Source organism: Lissotriton vulgaris, chromosome 4_1 (genome assembly GCF_964263255.1).
Source record: "Lissotriton vulgaris chromosome 4_1, aLisVul1.2, whole genome shotgun sequence".
In the NCBI taxonomy this organism is placed as follows: Eukaryota; Metazoa; Chordata; class Amphibia; order Caudata; family Salamandridae; genus Lissotriton; species Lissotriton vulgaris.
Window position 1 is genome coordinate 1,741,580,832 of NC_141691.1, and position 22,848 is coordinate 1,741,603,679.

The following is a 22,848-nucleotide window of genomic DNA, read 5'->3' on the forward strand; positions in this document are numbered from 1 at the left end:
GGGCCAATCTTGGATTCTATTGTAGTCTTGGTATCTAATATAGCCAGTGTAGAGTCTAGGTGGTGCAATGCGCCATCTCCTTCCTCTCCTTCATCATTTAGGGCTTGAGATAGTCCTCCTGTTGGGACAGGGGTCTTGTTTACCTTGGGCTTCACCATAATGAATCACTGCCGTGGGGCCCAAGCGCAACACTTGCGAAGCTCACAATAGCGCAAACCTAGGTTTCCTCTAGGTCAGCCGGCCCGTCTAGGGCTTTCAAGGAACTCAAACTTATAGCGCCTCCATGAAAGACAGTGGCCAGCAGCAGGCAAGGGCTCCATATTTCCAATTCCTTCCTGGTGATACAGGTCACAAGGCAGAAATCCTTTCTTCACAGGTTTGGGGCATGGAGCTTCAGGAGCATTCTCACTCTGCAGGGCGTCTCTAGATTTGGGTAGCATGGTCCTGCTCTACTTCTTTGTTGGTTGGTTAAAGCCAGTTGAAGAACACCCCAAATCCAGCCATTCTGGGGGCTTCAGACAGCAATACAAAGGTTATGGAGGGGTGCCGGGGGCGGTCCCGCCCGGTTTCAGGTGAGAGAAGTCCATTGTGAGTCAGTGCTTGGGCCCCCACCACAAATTTGTGGTTTCAGTTGGCTTCTAAGGGGGTCCCGTTGTTACAGGTTGGCCCTGTTCAGGCATGTCACCCCCCAGCTGCAACATCTCTGTGTAGGTCTTTGATCTCCGATTGTGCCCTTGGAGGCCTTTCTATATGGGAACGGCCCGTCTGATTCTTGTTCTCAGATGTTCTCAGGGCCGTGGCCCTGACTTTGGCACAGCTACCGCCGTGGCAGCAGGGACTGCCAAACATGCTATCTCATTTTTGGGACCTACACCCCCAATGGGGTTAACCCGGTCTATGCAGCTCCCTGTGCACGTGGCCTGCTGCTACCAGCCAACAGTGTTCAGGTACGCATCCCTGCCGGGCACCGAATCCCGGGAGGTCTTTCACTGCGTACTCGGGTCCCCTCCATTTAGGGGGGGGGTCTGCCATAATGATTCGCCACCTCCATGATCCATAGCCCAGGCCAGTGCCAGCCCTCGCAGCTTTTCAGGGAGGCCAGCGCAGGTGGTCCTCTGGCCCACTAGGGTCGCCAGAAGCAATGGGCGCAGTCAGATGGTGGAGGGAGGAAACCAGGCACCCCTACTGGTACAGATAGGGTCTGGGAACCCTGAGGGGTGCTGCATAAGGCCAGGCTCTAGCTGAGGTCAGGCAAGGACCTCCGTCTCAGACGCCATCATGCTGCTTATTCTTTTAAAATGGAGATATTGTTTACTTCAATTTCTCTAACTCCAAAGTCAGAGAATTTTGTAAAGTGAACTACCTGAAAATCTTACTGGAGTACAGGGAGTGCAAAAAGGAAGACTGTAGTATGGTATTTTTCTCTAGCCAATAACGGGGCTCCTCGCAGGTTACCTAGTAGGTGAATCTACCGATCAGGATCAAGCCACAAATTACGTGAGCGATCCTCTGTAGGAACCAGGACGCCCATGAAGCTAACTTCTTGAACGCTTCTAGTTTTTTTCCTTGAATCCGGAAGAAGAACACTGCATAGATATATTTTTAACGAACCGCAAGTTTGTGGTTCCTGTTTTCACAGTAGTCGAGGGCAGGGCACACCTTAGCGTGTGTGCACCACCCAGACTACAACCACTGGTCCTGAAGAAAACCTTATAATTACATCATGGTTGAAACATTTAGACCACTATTTTAATACACTACATGTCTGTCTAACACCATAGCCTACCTAATTAGGCAAAGGTGTTCCACGTTTTTTTTATCTGTTGCCCAATCACTCCAGAATAAATTCAACGAGTGAGTAGCATTGGACAACTTTTAATCACTCACTGATATTACTGCACATATAAAACAAAAACTAAAACCCGCTCCACTGTAGTCAGGTGTCGAAGCACACTCGGATGGCACTCGGCTGTCTGGGTGGGACCCTGATGATGAAGCATGTCACCAACTAGGTTGGTGAGTGAGGGGTCTTCTTAAAGGGCAATCACTGTCCTAGGTTGGATGGCACCACGTGCACCTCAATATCTTTGTAATTAGAGGCATTTGATAGTGTCTAGGGGGTACTCCTTCATTTGTTGTTTATTATTGATTAAGGGGACCAGGAGTTTCCTCCCTGCACACATTCTAAATACCCTTTCTGTTTATTATATATTTTTTTATAATACACAGCAAAACGTAAATGTCTGTAAATAAACTGTACAAATATTTCAAAATATATCAGCAGTAATGAAGCACATTTTGTTTTGTAATTCTGAAGTGTGATGAAACAAAGATTTTAATAAGATCAAAAATAATTGTGATGCACAAATGATCAATATTGTATTGTATTGCAGCAACTGTATGGTGCTTTTCACTCCTATGCGGGACACTGAAGTGCTTACCTACATAGCACTCTACCCCATAAGGGGTGTGTGGTTGGAAGGGTGTTGCTTTTGTTTTGTGATACAATGGGAAGTGTTTCCATGTAATGCTGGGTGACCACCAAGGTGCGGTTTTCATGTTATGGGACGCAGCATATAGCAGTGTGATGGATGATGAGTGTGAGACACACAGACGTGCAGTATATAATGATATGCTTGCAACTTTGAAAAGCTCTGAAGGTCCTTTTACGGTATTTCTCATTATTATTGTCTGCATAGCTGATTACTGCACTGGGTTGCCCAATCAGAAATGATGTGTATAATTGTGGTCCTGACCTAGCATGATTGGAGGGAGAGAGAAGTGGAGATATCTGCTGGGATGGGCATTTTTACTACCATCCGACATCTGAGTGTCATTGTGAGAAGTAAAGAGGCATCCATAGTGTATACAAATTTGCCATCTGCAGTAGTGGACTACTTCGAAGTCGTCCAATTGATTACAGATCTCTTCCCTTAATCCATGCCTGTTCATTTAGAGATTGGCTGCACAGTACTGGTGATGGACAAAACTTGGAGCAGATACATCTTATTTGAATGTAAGAAGTTACCGTTGGCTTCTGAGTGCTGAGCCTTATGGTATTAGTAGTACTGTGGCCCACAAATGTTATATATGAAATTACGTAACTATATAATACCTAGGCGAATATAGGTGCGCCCTCCTTAACTTATATGACTATCAAAAGTTGTTGCTGGTTGGGTTGTAACCTGAAGATTGAGTTTGAGGATGCAACTATCTTTCAGGGTTCTGTTGGCGGGATGTGGGGTGGTGTGTGTAGTTATCCTTGAAATAGACATGTTTTATTTATTCCTGGTTGTTTCAAATTCTGGCTGATAGTGAGTTCCAGAGCCTGGAAGCTTGTACTAAAAAATCAATGCCTCGTATGAATTTCTTATGGTAAGGTGTTACGGTGATAAGTGGAGCAAGCCTGGAGCACAGGATCCTGTTTTTTGTATTGCTTGAATTGCTTGTAGGTATAGCGGTCATTTTCCTTAGTAGGCTCTGTGGGCAATGCATAGTACAGCTATATGTAGCCAGTGGAGAGACTGAAAGACTGGAGCCATGTATTCGCTTAGGTGAAAGAAGAGAAGAAGACCTCAGCAGCTGTTTAGATGAGTTCTATTTTGCATATGATGAATGGGGGTGCACCAAGGTATATGTTCTGACGTAGTCAAGTTTGGATATTATGAGTGTGAGTATGGCCTTCCAATGTCTGTTATACCTAAGGTATGGGCAGATGCAACGTAGTGTTTTCATTGTGTAAATGCACTCGCATTGTTAAGATGTGGTATCAAGCATGGGTCTGAATCCATGCTAATCCCCTCTTAATATTTCTGGAGGGGCATCATGCTCCTTAAGCCACATGGTGGTAGGCTGGTATGTTTGCTATTGTTCGGGGGTCAAAACCACTGTTTTGAGATATTGAGCTTCAGACAGTTATTCATCATCCAAGTATTTTAAATTGTAGAGGTATTTCAAGCCAAATGGTGTTGGTGTTGTCTGCATAGTTGTAACAGGTGAGGTTAAAGCATTTATTCGTGTTTGGTAAGGGGGTTAAGTAGATGTTGAATAATAGAGGGGATATGCTGGGCCCCTTAATGATGCTGTAATGTTGTGTGTGAGGAGCTGATGTGAAAGATGGCACCATCTCTAGTTCGCAATCACAGCTGAGACGACAATAATTCAATGGCCTTAGCTGAACTCCCTCTCATTGTTCACCTATTGTAGGTCAAACAAAAATGTACTGTATGAAAATATTGCACAATTTGTGCAGAACTTTAAGTCAAAGTTCCTAACCGAGCAACTTTCATGATCTTTCCTATTCCTTGTAGATAAGCGGTTGTCGCTACCTAAACCTCCAGGCCATTCAGAAGCAATACCCAATCAGGAAATCTCCAGATTCCAATATGGCATAGCCCTTTGTTTAGCCGCCAATTGAGATGGGAAGAGTCATCAAAAGTCAGGTACGACTTACATTAAATTAACATTGCTCCAGCCTAAAGCCTTTCTGGGGCACTGGCCTGCTGTAGAATGTAGCTTGGAGCGATAATGTATCTGCTTTAGAGATCTCTTTTTTACTTTGCAAGAGCCAGATAGTTTGCTGGGTTAATGTGCTTGCTGCACAGGGCTGCAAATACTCTACTTAGAAGTAGTGTGAATTGGAAATGATCCAATATAACCTGCCATATAACAAAGGGCTGCTATAACAGTCTATCTATCTTTCAAAAATGGTTTAATATCTAGATAACCCGCCAGGGTCAACACACTGAGAATTTACCTCCTTGAACCAAATTTTGTCGAAAAAAAAATCAGGGCATTTGAGGCTGAAAGCATTTCTTTTATAATAACCCTCTCTACACATTGTGGCACATCGACTAACATTTTCAGACTTTTATAAATTGTAATCTCGGAAATGTGTAGTATGAATCTTCTTTTGAAATGTATTGACTCCTTTGAAAATCTGCTTTATCTTAATCGGATTTATAGTCATAGCAAATAAATTGCTATCATGAGATCCTATGCAATTAATATACTAAATGCATAATACCCGATGAACATTTGGGTATCAGTTTTATTGTGAGAAGTGTGGGAACGCTTAGTGATAGGAATTTTATGGATCCTCACAGATACCGGAATTTCCCTTCACAGAACTATTAGGAGAAATCAGTGATTTAGCCAAACGTGTGTTATCCACAGCATTCAGGGTAAGAAATGTTATTGTGGTCCACCAACGCCATACCACCCTGGACTACTCTAGATTCTTTGCTTTCAGAAATATCTGGGTCTGGCAAGTTTCCCTGGGTGCCTACTGAGCCCTGGCCTAAATACTGCAGTCGTCCACATTGTCAGAACAGGTCAATTTGCAAAATCTTGATGTTTCTTTGTTGGGTTTGGGGCTTTTTCTTTCAAGGGCAATGACCCAGACACCCAAGTGGAGTACTATTGTTATTTGGAGAAGAGTAGGATCCCTGTGTGGAAGGATATTTGTGGATCCCCGCAGATTCCATTAGCACAGTCTGCTTTCACTTTTGTTTTACTGTGACATCAGCACACACAGAATGCAACATATTACAGTAAAACAAAACAAAAAGCAAACTCGAGGCTCGAGGGAAGAATTTCCTTAATGTCCTGACCTTGACTTTGGATAAGAAAAGGTTTCTGGTGTTTTAACCAGAAAACATTTATCCTCGACCCTGAACCAGGCAAACCACACTAAATCTGTGCAGCTGGATGTCCTCTCCAAATATAAAGGACTATAAGCTGCAGGGATATGATGGCCAAATTGCACTAACCTCTTTGTTCCATGATATTAGGGGACGTCTCCAGTCCAGAAGGCCCCCACAATAGAAAACTTCAAGGACTGTGGAACACAAAAAGCACAGTGGCCGAAAGAAAGGTGGCAGCTGCTGCTCAAGGCCATGCACAGCCCAGAGAAAGTGTCAGTTGCCATACATGAACTAAGGAGAAGAGGACTAGAGCAAGAATAACAAATACTGAGAAGATAGAGAGAAGAAGTTTTAATAAAAGAGAGGAAACAATTAAAGGAAAGTAAACAGAAAAAGTAACAGATAGAGCAGGAGAGACAGGAAGAGCGAGATGTACAGAAGCAGTGGCAAACAGAAATGGGTAGTGTGGAAAAAAGGGTGAGAGAGGCAGAGGGGACAAAAATTAGGTGATGAGGAGAGAAGAAAGAAAGAAAAATACAGAGAAGCAAAATGAGAGCTGGATACACGCAGAGAAAAGGCGATTGGAGATTTTAAGCGGAACTTATAGCTTATCGTGTTTTTGCCAATACAGCTGGCCCAATGTGAATTCAACGCACACATTTGCACTTATTTTCTAAATCCAACAATCACCTTGCATCACTGCCTTTGAAGCTCTATTATGGACTAAACATTATTACTGGATCCACATTGCTTTTTACAAATTGCTTAACAATGGTACCCCCCCGTTGTACTGACTGGAGTGGCAATAGTGAAATGTACCCCTTCGGTATCCAACACTTTCTCTACTGTTGTATCGAATGGAGTGGGTATAGAAAATGTTACCCCTCTGATAACCAACAGTTTTTTAATTTAATTAGAATAATTTGTTTTTTAAATATGTTTTCAGTATATATATATATATATATATATATATATATATATATATATATATATATATATATATTTACTATAATATTATATTATTTAATAATGTTGAACTTATAATATAAATGTAAATTATTATTTTGGAGAAACAATTTTTTATAGATATATGTAAATATATAGTCACTATTATATATGTGTGTTTAACTTTTTTAAATTAAGTGAATTTGTTATATTTGTTAATTATATAACATTTATTTTAGTGTTTTTTAATTAATGTTAATATTTAATATATTTAATATTTATTTATTCTATATATATATATATTTTTTTTTTGAAAACCTTTATTGGACAGTATGTGCAAACAAATACGGGCCTACAACCCACAGGCCGGCCTCGACAATAAAAGGCACATCAGCAAGCAATTAGGCGACTCAGCAGCATATCAGAGCAGGCACAAGTAATCCAAGTTACATTATACATAATCGCGCCACCGAGAAGTAGGATAATGAGGTTTAATTTTTAAAGTTTTAAATGAGTCCACAGCATTAAGGTCAAGAAGGATCCGAGTCAGAACAATACGATGAGGACAGAAGTGGGCAACGAGCATCATAATAATCAGCAAGCAGTATCCGCAAAACAATCGACTGTAAGCAAGTAAATCAGGATAGAAAAGAATTCCGTCACCTAGTGACCCCCAATCGCTACCCATCAGTTCCCAATCCACCCTCTGACCCAAGAAAATAAGGAAGAAAGAAATAAAGGACAAAAGTGATAAGAAGAGAAAAGAAAGAAAAAGAGGCCCATAGAAACTAAAACGTTCAAGAAATTAACCCCCCACCCTACACGCATGCAGAGGCTACGGCCTACCCCCCCCTAGCAGTGTGTCTGTCGCCCCAAAGGAGTGCCCGAAATGCAGAAGAAGAAGAAGATAAGAAAAAGAAGGAAAAAATTCACGTTTGATCGGAGGAGGGCCCAGGATATCACCAAAGCAAACAGTAACGGTACCCACGGCCGCCCAACCCCAGGCCCCGACCTAGTACCTAATCAACCTGTACCTCCAACAAGTGTCATTCACAGTCCCGGCCATACACATAGGAAGTTGCAGCATAAGAAAATACATCATCAGCCCTGTCCCCTTCGAACCAGCATGACAACAGAGTCCAATTCCAGATCAGCCAACGTGGATGGGGAGGGCCCCCGTGGAATCCAGTGCAGAAATCGAGGTGCTTGCGATGGGGCAAACTGGCTTGGAGCTCGATGGCAGGGGGCACAAGAAATCTTCACTGCCAAACCGAATACAGCACAACTGGGTGCAAGACCAGATGAAAGTTCCAGCGTAGCAGCCCGACGGAGCACAAACAGCAAGTCCAGAATGATGCAAGGAAGCAAGTCTCCAGAGAACAAAGGAGAAGGGCAACATGGCGTCTGAGACTTGAGCAACGGCCCTAGCAAAGGAGCAGTGTCGCCGGACTCCCCCGAGGCGAAGCCGAGGAGCACTACAGCAGTCACGGAGTCGCGCCCATCCGTCGCCTCCGTACACTCCAGAGCGGGTGATCCACCGTCGACCAATGGAGGATGTGGCGTAGTGCGCAGTGCTGAGGGGCCATCGTGACCAGCTGGAAGGATCTCAGTGAGCCGGGCCCCCAAATCATTAGCAAAGTCATGAAAGGCCATACGCAGATCCACAAGTGCCTCCAGGACATCCCGCAGCCCCAGCGGAGGATCCGGAATGGGGGGTGCATAATTGGCCACCATCTTGTGCGCACGGCTGTAGAGCGCCACGGAAAGCAAGCCTCACTCGTCAGCGAGCCGCCCCCGAGAAATCCGTGCAATGTCAGCAGGGCACAGCTGGCACTGTGATGGGAAGGCAGCCGGTCGAAAGGAAACTTCTTTTATCAAAAAGCCGGCGGAGCAGGGAATCCCACTGGCAGGCACAGGGTTGCAGACGCGGAAAATGGCGTCCGCCACGGGGGAGTGCAACAATGAAGCAATCCCGGCTCTCTTCCAGCGAGGCCGGGATACAGTGTGTGGGAGCCGATACAACGTTGCAGGGAAGGCGCGCTGGGCAGCCAAGCCGAGGAAAGCTGCTATGAAAGAGCCCAGCGCCAGCCTGTAGAGACAGTCCACCGGCTCCTCCCCCTCCGCAGCGGCCGCTGCTGTTGCTGTCGCCGCCGGCCGTCTCCGTAACTCGATGTCCCTGCTGTGGCCACTCGAGAGGCCGGGATGGAAGCAGAGGCTCTTCACCACCGGGATCGCTCCGCTTTCACCGGATTCGTCACAGCGGGAGTAGGAGCGTCTCCGAGGTAAGTGAGGTTCACGGAGGTGCAGGATTTAAGGCAGGATATCGGTAAAAGGCACACGGGTCGGCGGAGCCGAGGTGCTAGGCGGCCATCTCGGCTGCTGGCTAGGCTCCTCCTCCCTATATATATATTTTTAAAACAATATTTAGTGCAGCGATATTAATGACATAGATATTCTGTTTTTGATATTTATGTACTTACCACTATAAGTATATGATGACGATATTTTTGTCATCAAAATTTTTGTTGCAATACTTCTGTATACTTCCGCTCGAGCCTGCTCCAGGTGAGGTCGCCTCACCTCCGCTGCTCCTGCCCACTGTGGCCAGGACCCTGCCCTGCTGAGTGCTGCGCACTGCCTTCTACCACCCCCGTTTTTGCCGCTGTTGTCTGCTGCGGTGTGCCTGATTCCCCTCTGTTTTTCTGTTCGCCTGCTGCTTTGTACTGTCCACTTATCCCCCCTCGTATTGTCTCCTGTTTTCCGCCCGTTGTGTTAAGCTTGCCTCCACTTGTATCCCCACCTGTTTCCCCCCGTTTTCTTAACTTGCCTCCACTTGTTTTTTCTCCTGTTTCCCCCCGGTCTTTACTTGTCCCCCCTCGTATTCTATCACCTGTCTCCCCTTTGTGCCTTCTGTACCCCTTGTGCTGCCCTCCCCCTCCTGTGCGCTCCTTTGGACGACCTAGCCGCCGCTGAGCCGCCCTCCTTCCCGCCACTGCCCCCCGGCATCTCCACCCCCCTCCTGCCCATTGGCCGCCACCCAGCTGACCCGCCCTCCCGGCTCCTCACTTATGGGGACCAAACACAGAGATCAGGAGCGACCGCTCGAGCCTGCTCCAGGTGAGGTCGCCCCACCTCCGCTGCTCCTGCCCACTGTGGCCAGGACCCTGCCCTGCTGAGTGCTGCGCACTGCCTTCTACCACCCCCGTTTTCGCCGCTGTTGTCTGCTGCGGTGTGCCTGATTCCCCTCTGTTTTTCTGTTCGCCTGCTGCTTTGTACTGTCCACTTATCCCCCCTCGTATTGTCTCCTGTTTTCCGCCCGTTGTGTTAAGCTTGCCTCCACTTGTATCCCCACCTGTTTCCCCCCGTTTTCTTAACTTGCCTCCACTTGTTTTTTCTCCTGTTTCCCCCCGGTCTTTACTTGTCCCCCCTCGTATTCTATCACCTGTCTCCCCTTTTTGCCTTCTGTACCCCTTGTGCTGCCCTCCCCCTCCTGTGCGCTCCTTTGGACGACCCAGCCGCCGCTGAGCCGCCCTCCTTCCCGCCACTGCCCCCCGGCGTCTACACCCCCCTCCTGCCCATTGGCCGCCACCCAGCTGACCCGCCCTCCCGGCTCCTCACTTATGGGGACCAAACACAGAGATCAGGAGCGACCGCTCGAGCCTGCTCCAGGTGAGGTCGCCCCACCTCCGCTGCTCCTGCCCACTGTGGCCAGGACCCTGCCCTGCTGAGTGCTGCGCACTGCCTTCTACCACCCCCGTTTTCGCCGCTGTTGTCTGCTGCGGTGTGCCTGATTCCCCTCTGTTTTTCTGTTCGCCTGCTGCTTTGTACTGTCCACTTATCCCCCTCGTATTGTCTCCTGTTTTCCGCCCGTTGTGTTAAGCTTGCCTCCACTTGTATCCCCACCTGTTTACCCCCGTTTTCTTAACTTGCCTCCATGTTGTTTTTTCTCCTGTTTCCCCCCGGTCTTTACTTGTCCCCCCTCGTATTCTATCACCTGTCTCCCCTTTTTGCCTTCTGTACCCCTTGTGCTGCCCTCCCCCTCCTGTGCGCTCCTTTGGACGACCCAGCCGCCGCTGAGCCGCCCTCCTTCCCCCCACTGCCCCCCGGCGTCTCCACCCCCCTCCTGCCCATTGGCCGCCACCCAGCTGACCCGCCCTCCCGGCTCCTCACTTATGACTCCCCCAGAGCGACCGCGCAGCGGACGCGCGCAGCGGGAGCACCGAATGAGCGCCGAAGGTGCGCCAAAGGTAAGCCCGTCTGCGCCCGTCCGCACCTGGACCGCGCCCAGCGCCAGGACCCCTGACCCTCGCAGACCCCAGCCCACCCGCCGGACGTACGACGCCGCCACCCTCAACGCACTCAATACCGGCCGAATCCCGGGATGCTACCGAGCCACCCCGAGACGCACCCACGGACCCTTCAGCTGCCGCTCCTGCGAGTTCACCTGCATCCGGACCGGCACTACACGCGCACCCACCAAGACGAGCAACGGCAGCAGCCACCTGAAGTGCATCCTGCTCAACACCCGCTCCGTCCACAGACACGCCGTCGAGCTCTGGAACCTGCTCGACACCACCTCACCAGACGTCGCTTTCCTCACGGAAACCTGGATGAACGCCTCTTCAGCACCCGACATCGCCATCGCCATCCCAGACGGCTACAAGATCATCCGAAGGGACCGCATCAACCAGACAGGAGGAGGCATCGCCATCATCCACAGGAACACCATCCGCATCACGATCAACACCGACGACACCCTGACAACCGCCGAACACCTTCACTTCCAGGTCCACATCAATCCCAAGACCACCCTCAGAGGCACCCTCATCTACAGACCCCCGGGACAACGCAAACAATTCAGCGGCGACATCGCCGACTTCATCAGCCCGCACGCCCTCCTCTCCTCTGACTACATCCTCCTCGGGGACCTCAACTTCCACCTGGAGAACAACAACGACCGCAACACCACCACCCTGCTGGACAACCTCGCTAACCTCGGACTCAAGCAGCTGGTGACCACCCCCACCCACTACGCCTGACACACACTCGACCCCGTCTTCTCATCCAGCAAGGACATCGCCTTCAGCCACGCCACCGGACTCCACTGGACGGACCACAGCTGCGTCCACTTCAGCTTCAGAAGGACCACGACCCACCACCACCAACAACAGGTTGCACGCAGAAACTGGAACAAGATCACAGCCGACCAGCTCGCGACTTCCCTGAGCAAGAACCCATCCACCAGCGCAACGAACCCCAGCCAAGCGGCCACCAACCTCACGAAGGGGATCAGCAACTGCGCTGACGACCTCGCCCCCCTGAGGACCCCGCCTAGCAGACCCGGCAGCAAGAAAGCCCCATGGTTCACCGAAGATCTCAAGAGCTCCAAGAAGAACTGCCGAGCCCTCGAGAGAACCTGGCGCAGAGACCCAACACCGGACAACATGACTGCCCTCAAGCTCGCCACCCGAAAACACAACCAACTCATCCGCGCAACCAAGAAAACTGCATTCAAGGAACGACTGGACTACAACGCACACAACAGCAAGGAACTCTTCAATATCGTTAAAGAGCTCTCCAACCCCAACGCCGGAATCAAAGACATCACCCCATCACAAGACCTCTGCAACTCCCTCGCCTCCTACTTCCACAACAAGATCGCAGACATACACAACAGCTTCAGCACCCAACCGACGCACGCCACGACCAAACCACCGCCCCCCACCACCATCATCCGCGCCTGGACCCAGATCAGCACCGAAGACACCGTCCGCACAATGAACTCCATCCACTCCGGATCTCCGACCGACCCCTGCCCTCACCACGTCTTCAACAAGGCCGATGCTGTCATCGCACCCCACCTGCTGGACATCATCAACACCTCCTTCGACACCGCTACCTTCCCGGAGAGCTGGAAGCACGCCGAACTCAGCGCTCTACTAAAGAAGCCATCAGCCGACCCCACCGACCTCAAGAACTACCGCCCCATCTCGCTGCTCCCGTTCCCTGCAAAAGTCATCGAGAAGACCGTCAACAAGCAGCTGGCTGCCTTCCTCGAGACGAACGGATCCCTCGACCTCTCGCAGTCTGGATTCCGAGCCAACCACAGCACCGAGACCGCCCTGATCGCAGCCACCGATGACATCCGAGCACTGCTCGACAACGGAGAAACAGCAGCCCTCATCCTCCTAGACCTCTCCGCGGCCTTCGACACTGTCTGCCACCGTACACTAGTGCAGCGACTCAGCAACGTCAGAATCCAGGAGAAGGCACTGGAGTGGATCACCTCCTTCCTCGCCGGAAGGACACAGAGAGTTCGCCTCCCCCCGTTCAGATCTGAAGCCACCGAAGTCATCTGCGGCGTTCCTCAAGGCTCCTCACTCAGTCCAACCCTCTTCAACGTCTACATGAGCCCCCTCACAGACATCGCACGCCAGCACAACCTCAACATCATCTCCTACGCCGACGACACCCAGCTGATCCTCTCCCTCACCAACGACCCCGCCACCGCCAGAGCCAACCTTCACGAAGGGATGAAAGAGGGAGCCGAATGGATGAAGAACAGTCGCCTGAAACTGAACTCGGACAAAGCGGAAGTCCTCATCCTGGGATCCTCACCCTCCGCCTGGGACGACTCCTGGTGGCCCCCCGCCCTAGGCAGCGCACCCAAACCAACAGACCACGCACGCAACCTAGGCTTCATCCTGGACTCCTTCCTCTCCATGACCAGACAAGTCAACGCCGTCTCCTCGTCGTGCTTCAACATCCTGCGCATGCTACGTAAGATCTTCCGGTGGATCCCCACCGAGACCAGGAAGACGGTCACCCAGGCCCTCGTCACCAGCCGCCTGGACTACGGCAACTCCCTCTATGCAGGAACCACCGCCAAACTCCAGAAGAGACTTCAGCGGATCCAGAAAGCCTCATCACGACTCATCCTGGACATCCCCCGTCGCAGCCACATCTCCGAACACCTGAGAGACCTGCACTGGCTCCCGGTCAACAAGAGAATCACCTTCCGTCTCCTCACCCACGCTCACAAAGCCCTACACAACCAAGGACCAGGATACCTCAACAGCCGCCTCAACTTCTACGCTCCCAAACGCCAGCTTCGATCGACCGGCCACGCCCTCGCCGCCGTCCCCTACATCCGCAGAGCCACCACAGGGGGACGGTCCTTCTCCTACCTCGCCGCCAAGACACATGGAACTCCCTCCCGACCCACCTCCGCCTGACCCAAGACCACCTCGCCTTCAGGAAGCAGCTCAAGACCTGGCTGTTCGAGCAGTAGCGGATCCCCCCTCCCCCCCCACCCCCCCGAGCGCCTTGAGACCCTCTGGGTGAGTAGTGTGCTATATAAATGCTTTGATTGATTGATTGATTGTATCACGATATTTTTGTGTTTGACATTCTGTCAGTGAACCGTTGTTTGTTGCTCGATTCTCTTGGTGAGAAGTGCTGAATCCTTCTCTTTGAATACACATTTGCTTCTATAGTAGCTGGAAAGTACACCTACTGGGAAGTTCAAGTTCTGTTCTGAACCTGATTTGGTTTTCTAGTGTACATTAAAATCTGGCAGTCTACTTAATTGTTTCATAACATGAAGCTTGACTTTTATCTGCACCTGTAGTAATGCTGAACAATCCCCCTGCAAGTAAATATTTTTTTAATTCCCAGTACACATGGTAGGCTTCCATGCTTTCCACATTCAACACTCAGAAAAATGCATGCTCGTCCATGCAATGTTAGGCATGTAGAGGGTGCTACCATGAGGAATCTATGCAAGGGGTCTACTGCATGTGAAAGAGAGTAGTATGTATGTATGTATGTATGTATTTGCATACTTATATAGCGCTGTACTGTCACCCGGAGGGTATCCTGGTGCTTTGACTCAGCAAGCCGAACCACTGATGCAGAGCTCAGGCTACTCTTGGAAACAGATGGGTTTTCAGCCCTTTTTTGAATACTGGGAATTCACCCTGACTCCTTAGCAAGAGCGGGAGAGAATTCCAGAGTCTGGCGGCCGCAAAGCTAAACGACCGCCCTCCCATCCTTATCCTCTGAACTCTGGGGACAGTCACCAGGCAAGCAGAGGAGGAGCGTAGGCTCCGAGATGTGGAGTACCAAGAGAATAGGTTCTGCAGCAAGACTGGGCCCTGTCCATGTACAGCTCTAAAAACCAGGCAGGATGCTTTAAAAAGGATCCGCTGATCAACAGGCAACCAGTGTAAATCCTGAAGTGCCGTGGTGGAAGAAGCTGCGCGCGGTCGAGAAAGTGCCAGCTTAGCTGCCATATTTTGGACCCGCTGCAGCTTGCCCACCAGCGTTCTAGGCGCCTCCAGGAGCAGTGCGTTGCAGTAATACAATCTGCTTAGGATCAAGCCCCGCACTACCTCTGGCCTAGCCTGCGCTGGGAGCAGTGGTAGGACCTTCCGCAACATCCGAAGCAGCATCATGCAAGTGGCTACGGTTTTATTAACGAAAAGGTCCAGTTGTAGGTTGGGGCCAAACATGACCCCCAGATTTCGAGCAGATTCTGCTGCAATCACTGCCCCGGAAAAGGAAGGAGGCCAGAAATCATCCGGTAGTGCACGCGGGACACGGTCATTGGAGCAGTACAGCACCTCCGTTTTTGATCCATTAAACTGGAGGGAGTTGGAGCGCAGCCAGTTCGATGTGGCAGTCATACAGCGGTGAAATGTCTCTAAAGAGACAGCGCCTTTGCCCTCCAAAGAAAAGACCAATTGGGTATCGTCGGCATAATTAAACACCGAGATACCAAAAGATTTTATCAATTGGATCAGAGGGCGGAGGTACAGATTGAAAAGTATGGGGCTGATGGCCGAGCCTTGCGCTACCCCCTGCCCAACTTTCCGCACATCCGACTTAAAAGGCGGCAAAGCCACCACCTGCTGTCTGTTGTGAAGATATGAGACTAACCAGTCCCTGGCCAACCCCGTAACCCCGATCTCCTCCAGTCTCTCAATGAGGGTGGAGTGGCTGACCGTGTCAAACGCGGCCGACATGTCGAGCAGCACTAAAAAGGCTGCTCGACCCGTGTCGACCCGCGAATGAAGATTGTCTAACACGGCCACCAGCGCAGATTCCATCCCGTGCGCTGGCCGGAACCCAAACTGAGCCACATCCAGCCAGGTGTTATCCTCTAGGAAACTGGATAGAGAACGGGTAACCAACTTCTCCAAGATCTTTTTTTTTTTTGTTTTTTTTTTTTGTTGTAAGACATTTATTATGAACAAATGAAAGAGAAGATGCACACTGCGTCACGCCAACAACCCGGAGGCAGGCCGCTATCAGGTAGGTTAAACAAAAATTACATAGAAATAGCTCAGAGGCCATCATCTGGCCGGGTCGATCATGCAGAGGTGAACTTAAGATACAATAAAACCTACAGCGTTTGCAGTGCAACTTCAGCGAGTAAACGGTCTTACTTTTCTCACAGTGCCGCTGACAATTTAAAGATAGCTAAAATCAAAGAAGCCGCCCCTAAGTAAGCAGCAGTCAAACACCTGCTACAGCGGCCATAAAGAGGATGTGTCTGTCAGCACAATTTTTCTCCCAAAAGGACCCCCCAACAAGCTAAACCAGAAACTTCAAACATAGGTGCAAGTACGTGGAAACAGCATCCATACAACACTCCAGTTCACAATGGTGTCGCGTGGGCCTGCCACAGGTTGTTCAGATAGAGGGTCAGCCATGTTCAGGGCGGGCATGTAAAGGCATCTTGGCCGTGCACAAATTGGCGAAGGGCGTGTGGGGTGGGGGGGGGGGGGGCGGGGGGGGGGGGGGGGGGGGGATGGGTAGTGAATTGTCCACAGGGGGACCGGTAGGATGGGGGGGGGCAGGGGACACCATCTGGGTCAGTGGAGGCAGCAAACGCGTAACCTGCGTCTCGGCAGGGCCTGTCAGTGTAAGCGCGGGACTGCGGGACCCCGTTCATTAACCTACGCAGCGCGCACCTTTAGCCCATGTCGTCTGAAATACTCGTAGCACGTGAGGTACCCTGGGAGTCAGAGCTCGTGCGTTCTGTAGTCCACTGTACAAATGGGCCCCATATGTCTGTGGGTCTGGAAGCGGTGGGCATGGTCTCCCAATAGTGCGTCAGTTGTGTGTGGCCGTAAGTCACATCCCTGATCCAGCTCTCAATTGTGGGGAGGGCCGGTCTGCCCCAGTGCAGAGCGACCTGCCGTTTGGCATACAACAGGAGTAATGCATGCAGCTTCCTGTCGCTGGGCGCAGTGTTCTTAACATACCCCAGCAGTCCCAACAGTGGGGACGGTGAGTCACTCCTTTGAGTGATTTGATTAATGGCATTGAAGACCTCTGACCAGTATACCCTCAGCTTGGGGCAGCTCCAAGCCACATGAATAAAGGTTGCATCGTCACCCCCACATTTCCAGCAAGAGGCATCTTCACGGATACCCATTCGGCGTAGTAGTGCCGGAGTGCGGTAATATCTGTGCAGGAACTTGAAGTGGATAAGCCGCAGTCGATAGTTTGGGGATAGAGCTGTGAGTTGCGTGCAGCAATACTCCCATGCGTCATCCGGCAGCTGGTCCCCTAGGTCCTCAGCCCAAGCGGTCTTAGCCCTGGCCACTGTCACCGGGGCTTGTTCCTGCATGCAGTTATATAATCTGGACACCAGCTTTTTAGGGGAAGGTCGTGAAAGCAAGTTTTGGAGGGCGGCTAGTGTGCAAGGTTCTTCCGGGAAGCACGGTCCTATCTTCTTGCAAGATTCCCTAAGGGAATGATATAGTAATTTGTCAGCAAACGTGTAAGGCTGGTCCTCCCCATCAGCAGGCATCTCGAAAAACGTGCCATCTGGATATAGGTCAGCGAAGGTGAGAAGTCGATTCCCACGAATAGTGAGGACGTCACCTCTTGCTGTCAAACAAGGCAGCATCGGATTGCCCCTCAAAGGGACCACTGGCGCATAAAGCAGGGAGAGACCGGCTCGTTTCTGAAGTTCTCGCCAGGACCAGCGGACCATTTCCACTGTGTCCACCTCACGCGACGGGCATGTTACCTTTCCATATAGTGCCACTCGCAATGGCAAGGGGGCGACCACTGCCAGTTCCACCGCCGCATGTGGCTGGTAAGGGGTGGGGTAGGCCCAGAAATGCAGGAACTGAGCTTGCGCACAGAGCGAATAGAGCTTCAAGTCTGGGGCACCTAGGCCCCCTTGTCGGAGCGGAAGCGTGAGGAGGTCCCAGGAGACTCTGGCTTGCCCGCCAGCCCACACCAGTTTCAGCAGCAGTGAGCGAACCCGGGTGTGGAAGTGCGCTGTCATAGGTAGTGGTACGTTGACGAACAAGTACAAGAATTTGGGAAGGACCACCATTTTGGCCAGTGCAATTCTAGCGACCAGGGACAGCGGTAGTCTATTCCAGGCCTCGACCTTTCCTTCCAACCAGTCCACCGTCCTACCAAAATTCAGCGACCACAACTCCTGCACATCTCGGCTGATCCAGATGCCCAAATACTTAACAGCCCCCGTCTCCCACCTGAGGGGGTAGTCAGGGGCAGGGCGATCAGTGCTCTCCGTCAGGGAGAAGGCCACCGACTTCGACCAGTTAATGGATATCCCTGCCAAACCCTCAAATCGAACAAATTCCCGAAGTAGCGGGCTCAGGTTGTCTTTAGGGTTCAGGACGTACAAGGTGACATCGTCCGCGTACAGCGAGATCAGTAAGCTTCTAGCACTAAATCCGATGCCCCTTGCGGTGTGGTGCTGCCTAATTCGAGCCGCAAGCGGCTCCATCGCAATCGCAAAGAGAAGCGGGGACAGAGGGCATCCCTGCCTAGTACCTCTTGAGACCTTGAAGGGCTTGGAGACTAGACCGTTAACGCTCACCCGGGCTCTGGGTTCCGTGTAAAGGAGCTTGATCAGGGTCATGAAGTTCTGGCTGAATCCCATCCGCCTCAGTACACTGAAGAGGTAGGGCCATTCTAAGGAGTCAAAGGCTTTGGTGGCGTCCAGGAACACCACCGCCGCCTGTACTGACGGGTGTAGATAGTGAAGGACCGAAAAAATCGTTCTGAGGTTATGTGATGTCGCTCGGCCAGGGATGAATCCCGACTGGTCCGGGAGCGCTATCAGTGGCAGCATCGGCTGTAATCTATCGGCAATTACTTTCGCGTATATCTTGGCATCCACGTTTATAAGGGACAGGGGCCTGTAGGAGTCTAGCTGCTGTTCATCTTTATCCGGCTTGAGGAGCGTGATAATGAGAGCCTCCCGCATGGAGTCTGGAAGGGAGTTGGACTCGAGAGCCTCAACAAATACAGAGTGTAGTCTCGGCGCTAGTTCAGCTACGTAGGTTTTATAAAAGGAGGTGGTCAGGCCATCTGGGCCAGGTGCCTTATTGGCCGGCATGCTTTTAATCACCTGGGCGATATCTTGTATTGTGACGGTGAGGTCCATGTATTGTCTGTGGTTGTTGTTGAACCACACAAGCGCTATGGAGTCAAGGAAGTCTCGCAGTGACGCCGGTGTCGTGGGTTGTCTTGAGGTGTACAGGGTAGCATAGAAGTCTGCGAAGGCGCCCAGCACCGCCTCCTGGCCCACCACTAGGTTTCCGGTGTTATCATAAATAGTGTGTATATAGTTCGATTGTGTGCGAGGGGCAATCAGTCTGGCAAGAGTCCTGCTTGGCCTATCTCCCTCCCCATACCTGCGCGCCTCTGCCTGCTTCCCCAGGAACCGCACCTCCCGCTCCGCCTCCTCATTGAAGGCCAACAGTTTTGCTTTCAGAGCGCCAGCAGTCGCCAACGATGGGTCGGAGCTAAAAGCAATATCAAGGTCCTTCAGTTCCCCCTCAAGTTTAGCTAACGTGTCTCTTATGGTGCGTAGGACCCCTGCTTTTCGTGCAATACATTGACCCCTGATTACAGCTTTAAATGCATCCCACACAATGGCTTCAGATGTGGCAGACCCAGCATTCTCAACAAAGTAGTTAGTGATGTCTTCTCTTATCTCCTCTACAAACACAGGGTCTGTGAGCACATGTGGGGGAAGGCGCCATTGGAACGCCCTATGTGTTGTGTCGGGGGGATGTAATACCAACATACACGGAGCATGGTCTGACAGTGATCTGGCCATGATATCAACATTTGACACCCATGTCGCAACCTCAGGAGACACCAACCAGAAGTCTAGTCGCGACCAAGCAGCTTTATGGTGGGTGTAGCAGGTCCCTACTTTTGCTCCCGGGTTTCTAACTCGCCACACATCTGAAAGCAGACCCTCACTCATGATATCAGAGATCGCTTGACGCGCTCTAGTATGCTGCGGTCTGCTCACACCTCTGCGATCCATGTCATCATTTAACACAATGTTGAAGTCCCCCCCCAACACAACAGTCTGACAATCCAGCAACACAATTTTCGCCCAAACATTTCTAAAAAAGTCAGGATCATCCACATTTGGGCCATAGATTGCAGCTAGGACAATGGGTCGCCCTTGCAAAGACCCATGGAGCAGGACATATCTTCCCTCCGCATCCCTCACATGAGAGTACTCCCGCCAATCCAACCCTCTGCGAATGAGTATAGCAACGCCCCTTGCATAATTTGAGTAAATTGAAGAATAAACGTGCGCCCATCTTGAATTTTTCAATCTAGCTGAGGGAGTGACATTCAGATGTGTTTCTTGTAGGAAGCAAATATCTACATTGTGTCGTGACAACACGCCATGCATCAGACGGGCCTTTTTGAAGTCCCCAAGGCCTCTAATGTTCCAAGTCCAGAGTTTGATACCTCCCATTAAAGCGTCTTACAGCCCCAAATCCCCATCCCATATCCCCGTCCCCGGAAGCCATTCAGGCACCTAGACACCATATTCGCAGACCCAGCGCACAGATACATAGGCATGTGTAGTAGTACATTGCACCCAATACGAACCAAAACTCGCAACATGTGAAAACCCCCCATCCCCCCCCCTCCCTCAACAACCCCCCAATCAGGTCGTGACATATCCCAATAACATGTACACAATGCGTGAAAATACCCCAACATCAACAACAAAGGGAGGCACCCCATGAGGCGTGGTGCGCTCGGCAAACACCCCCGTGTACGCGGGGTGGCTACAATCAAACTTTAGTGTTCCTGGGTACTAGCAGTGCCCCCCAACCCGTAGTCTTCAAGGTCCGCAGCCAACCAGTGTCCCAGCGGGAGCGCGGGGACAGCAGCAAAGGCTGGTGCTCAATAGCGTCACAGTAACTTACCCCCAATTAGACAGTTCGGGAGGAGCAAACCTGTGCGAGAGATCAATCTGGCTTTCAACCTTAACTCAAAGAGTAAATTTGCAGTCGTGTAGGGTGAACATTGTAGAGACCTCAGTCATTGTCGCTCAGGTGCTCCGAAGCTTCCTCAAGTCTTGGCGATTTTCTCCTGGCCCCAGCACAAATGTGTTTAGCGAACTTGAGGGCTGATTTGGCGTCAGTGAAGAAGTGAGAGGTATTTTCGTGGTGAACCTTCAGCTTTGCCGGGTATAGGAGAGAGTAGGGCACTCCGGCTTGTAGTAGAACTTTCTTCGCTGGTAAGAATTCCTTCCGGGCCGCCTGCACCAGAGGGGTGAAATCCGGGTAGAAGGAGATGTGATTACCTTGATGTGTGATCTTACCCTTCTCTCTCGCCAAACGTAGAATGACGTCCCTATCTTGGTAGTTAAGTAGTTTAGCCAGGATCGGACGTGGTGGGGCTCCCACCGGGGGCTTCTTTCCTAGGGACCTGTGCGCCCTCTCCACCGTGAAAACCGGGGACAAATCCGGGTCGAACAGTTCATGCAGAAGGTTCGACACAAACGATTCCATCTTTCCCGTGTTTGTAGTCTCTGGAATGCCCGTAATGCGGATGTTGGACCTTCTGGAGCGTGCTTCCAAATCGTCCGATTTGGCGTGCAAATTATCGAGTTCCCGCTCCAGCGTCGTGATGTGCCGCTTAGCCTGTTGCTGGAATTCGCTACATTCGGTTTGCCTGTTTTCGAGACAGTCCAGTCTCTTCTCGTGGGTGTCCACCTTAGTCTTCACGGTTTCGAGTTGCGCCGTCATGTTATCCAGTTTTGCATCTATACTCTTCAAGCTGGTTCTCACCTCCATGATGAGGGCCCCAAAGTCTATGTCCGGGGTAGCACCTTGCGATGACGATGCGCCAACATCCGGCTCCATTGTCGCGTTCTTCGGTGGCTTTCTGCTGTCAAAAGTCAGCTTAGATTGTTTGGCGTCGTTTTTCCCCATCTCAGCAGTCCAGAGAGATCCACCAGCCACGCAATGGGGCAGCACCCCTCTGTGCCACCACTAGCGGGTGCCCCGTGTGACCGTGACTGTCCAGGCGGTGCCAGTGCGCGCCAGGCGTTACTACCTAAACGTGGGAAGGCGGGCCAGCCGCATGGATGACCTCTGTAGGTGCCCCGTGAGTTCAGCAAGCTGCAACGCTTGACTAGGGTCTTCTCCGGATTTAAAATGGCGGGCTCTCGCAGTGCAGTGAGGGGTCCGCTCACACCGCTAGGAAAGCGCAGCACAGGGGCTCAAGGGGAGCAGGGCTGCAAGGCGCCTCTCCGTGTGTGCAGCCGTGTGTCCCGCCGAGCTGAAGGTCAGCGGGAGGTCCAGGCGCAGCTGCGGAACGGCAGGACCTACAGGGGACCGCGTCCCTCCTTAGCCCCCTCTCACCTCCTCTCCTGTCGTCGCCGTGATATAGATGGCGCAGGTTCAATCTCTCCGATCCCCACCGGGTGCAACACTGGCCAGCGCCGCCTCCGGCGGTCTCAGGATAACTACACCACGGCGCGGCTGTTCCACCAAGCCGCGCCGGTCTCCGTTAGCACCCCACAGCCTCTAGCCAAGGTAGCTCTCCGCCGGCAGCAGTGGGGGCTCAGCAGTTAGTTGACCTCGGGGAGTTCCGCTCAAGCAGCCGGGGCCTCTACAGCCGCGGCCCACAGTGACTCGCGGCTTACAGCAAGGAGCACTTCCGGCGCGGGTCAGGACCAGCCCGCCAGCCGGCGAAAAAGTAGCACGTCTCCGCTTCAAAGGGGGACCGTCTCCGCTCACCAACCTCGGGTCGGAGGATCACCAGGGTGCAGGTAGCAGAACCCGGGTGGTGTGGGTGTCTGCAGTCGCCAGGAACAGGATTATTGAAGGATCAATCGGAGTAGCCGGCGGAGCTCACTCAAAGAGCGGCCATCTCGCTGCTCGGCTAGCCACGCCCCCAACTTCTCCAAGATCTTAACCGGAAAAGGAAGCAG

At 51.4% G+C, this 22,848-nt stretch overlaps 1 protein-coding gene across 2 annotated transcripts in view; it reads right to left on the reverse strand.

The window, feature by feature from the left end:
• The window catches only part of NIPAL2 (NIPA like domain containing 2), a 590,087-nt gene that overhangs the window by 165,938 nt on the left and 401,301 nt on the right, over positions 1–22,848 (reverse strand). The gene's annotated exons all lie outside the window — the stretch shown is intronic.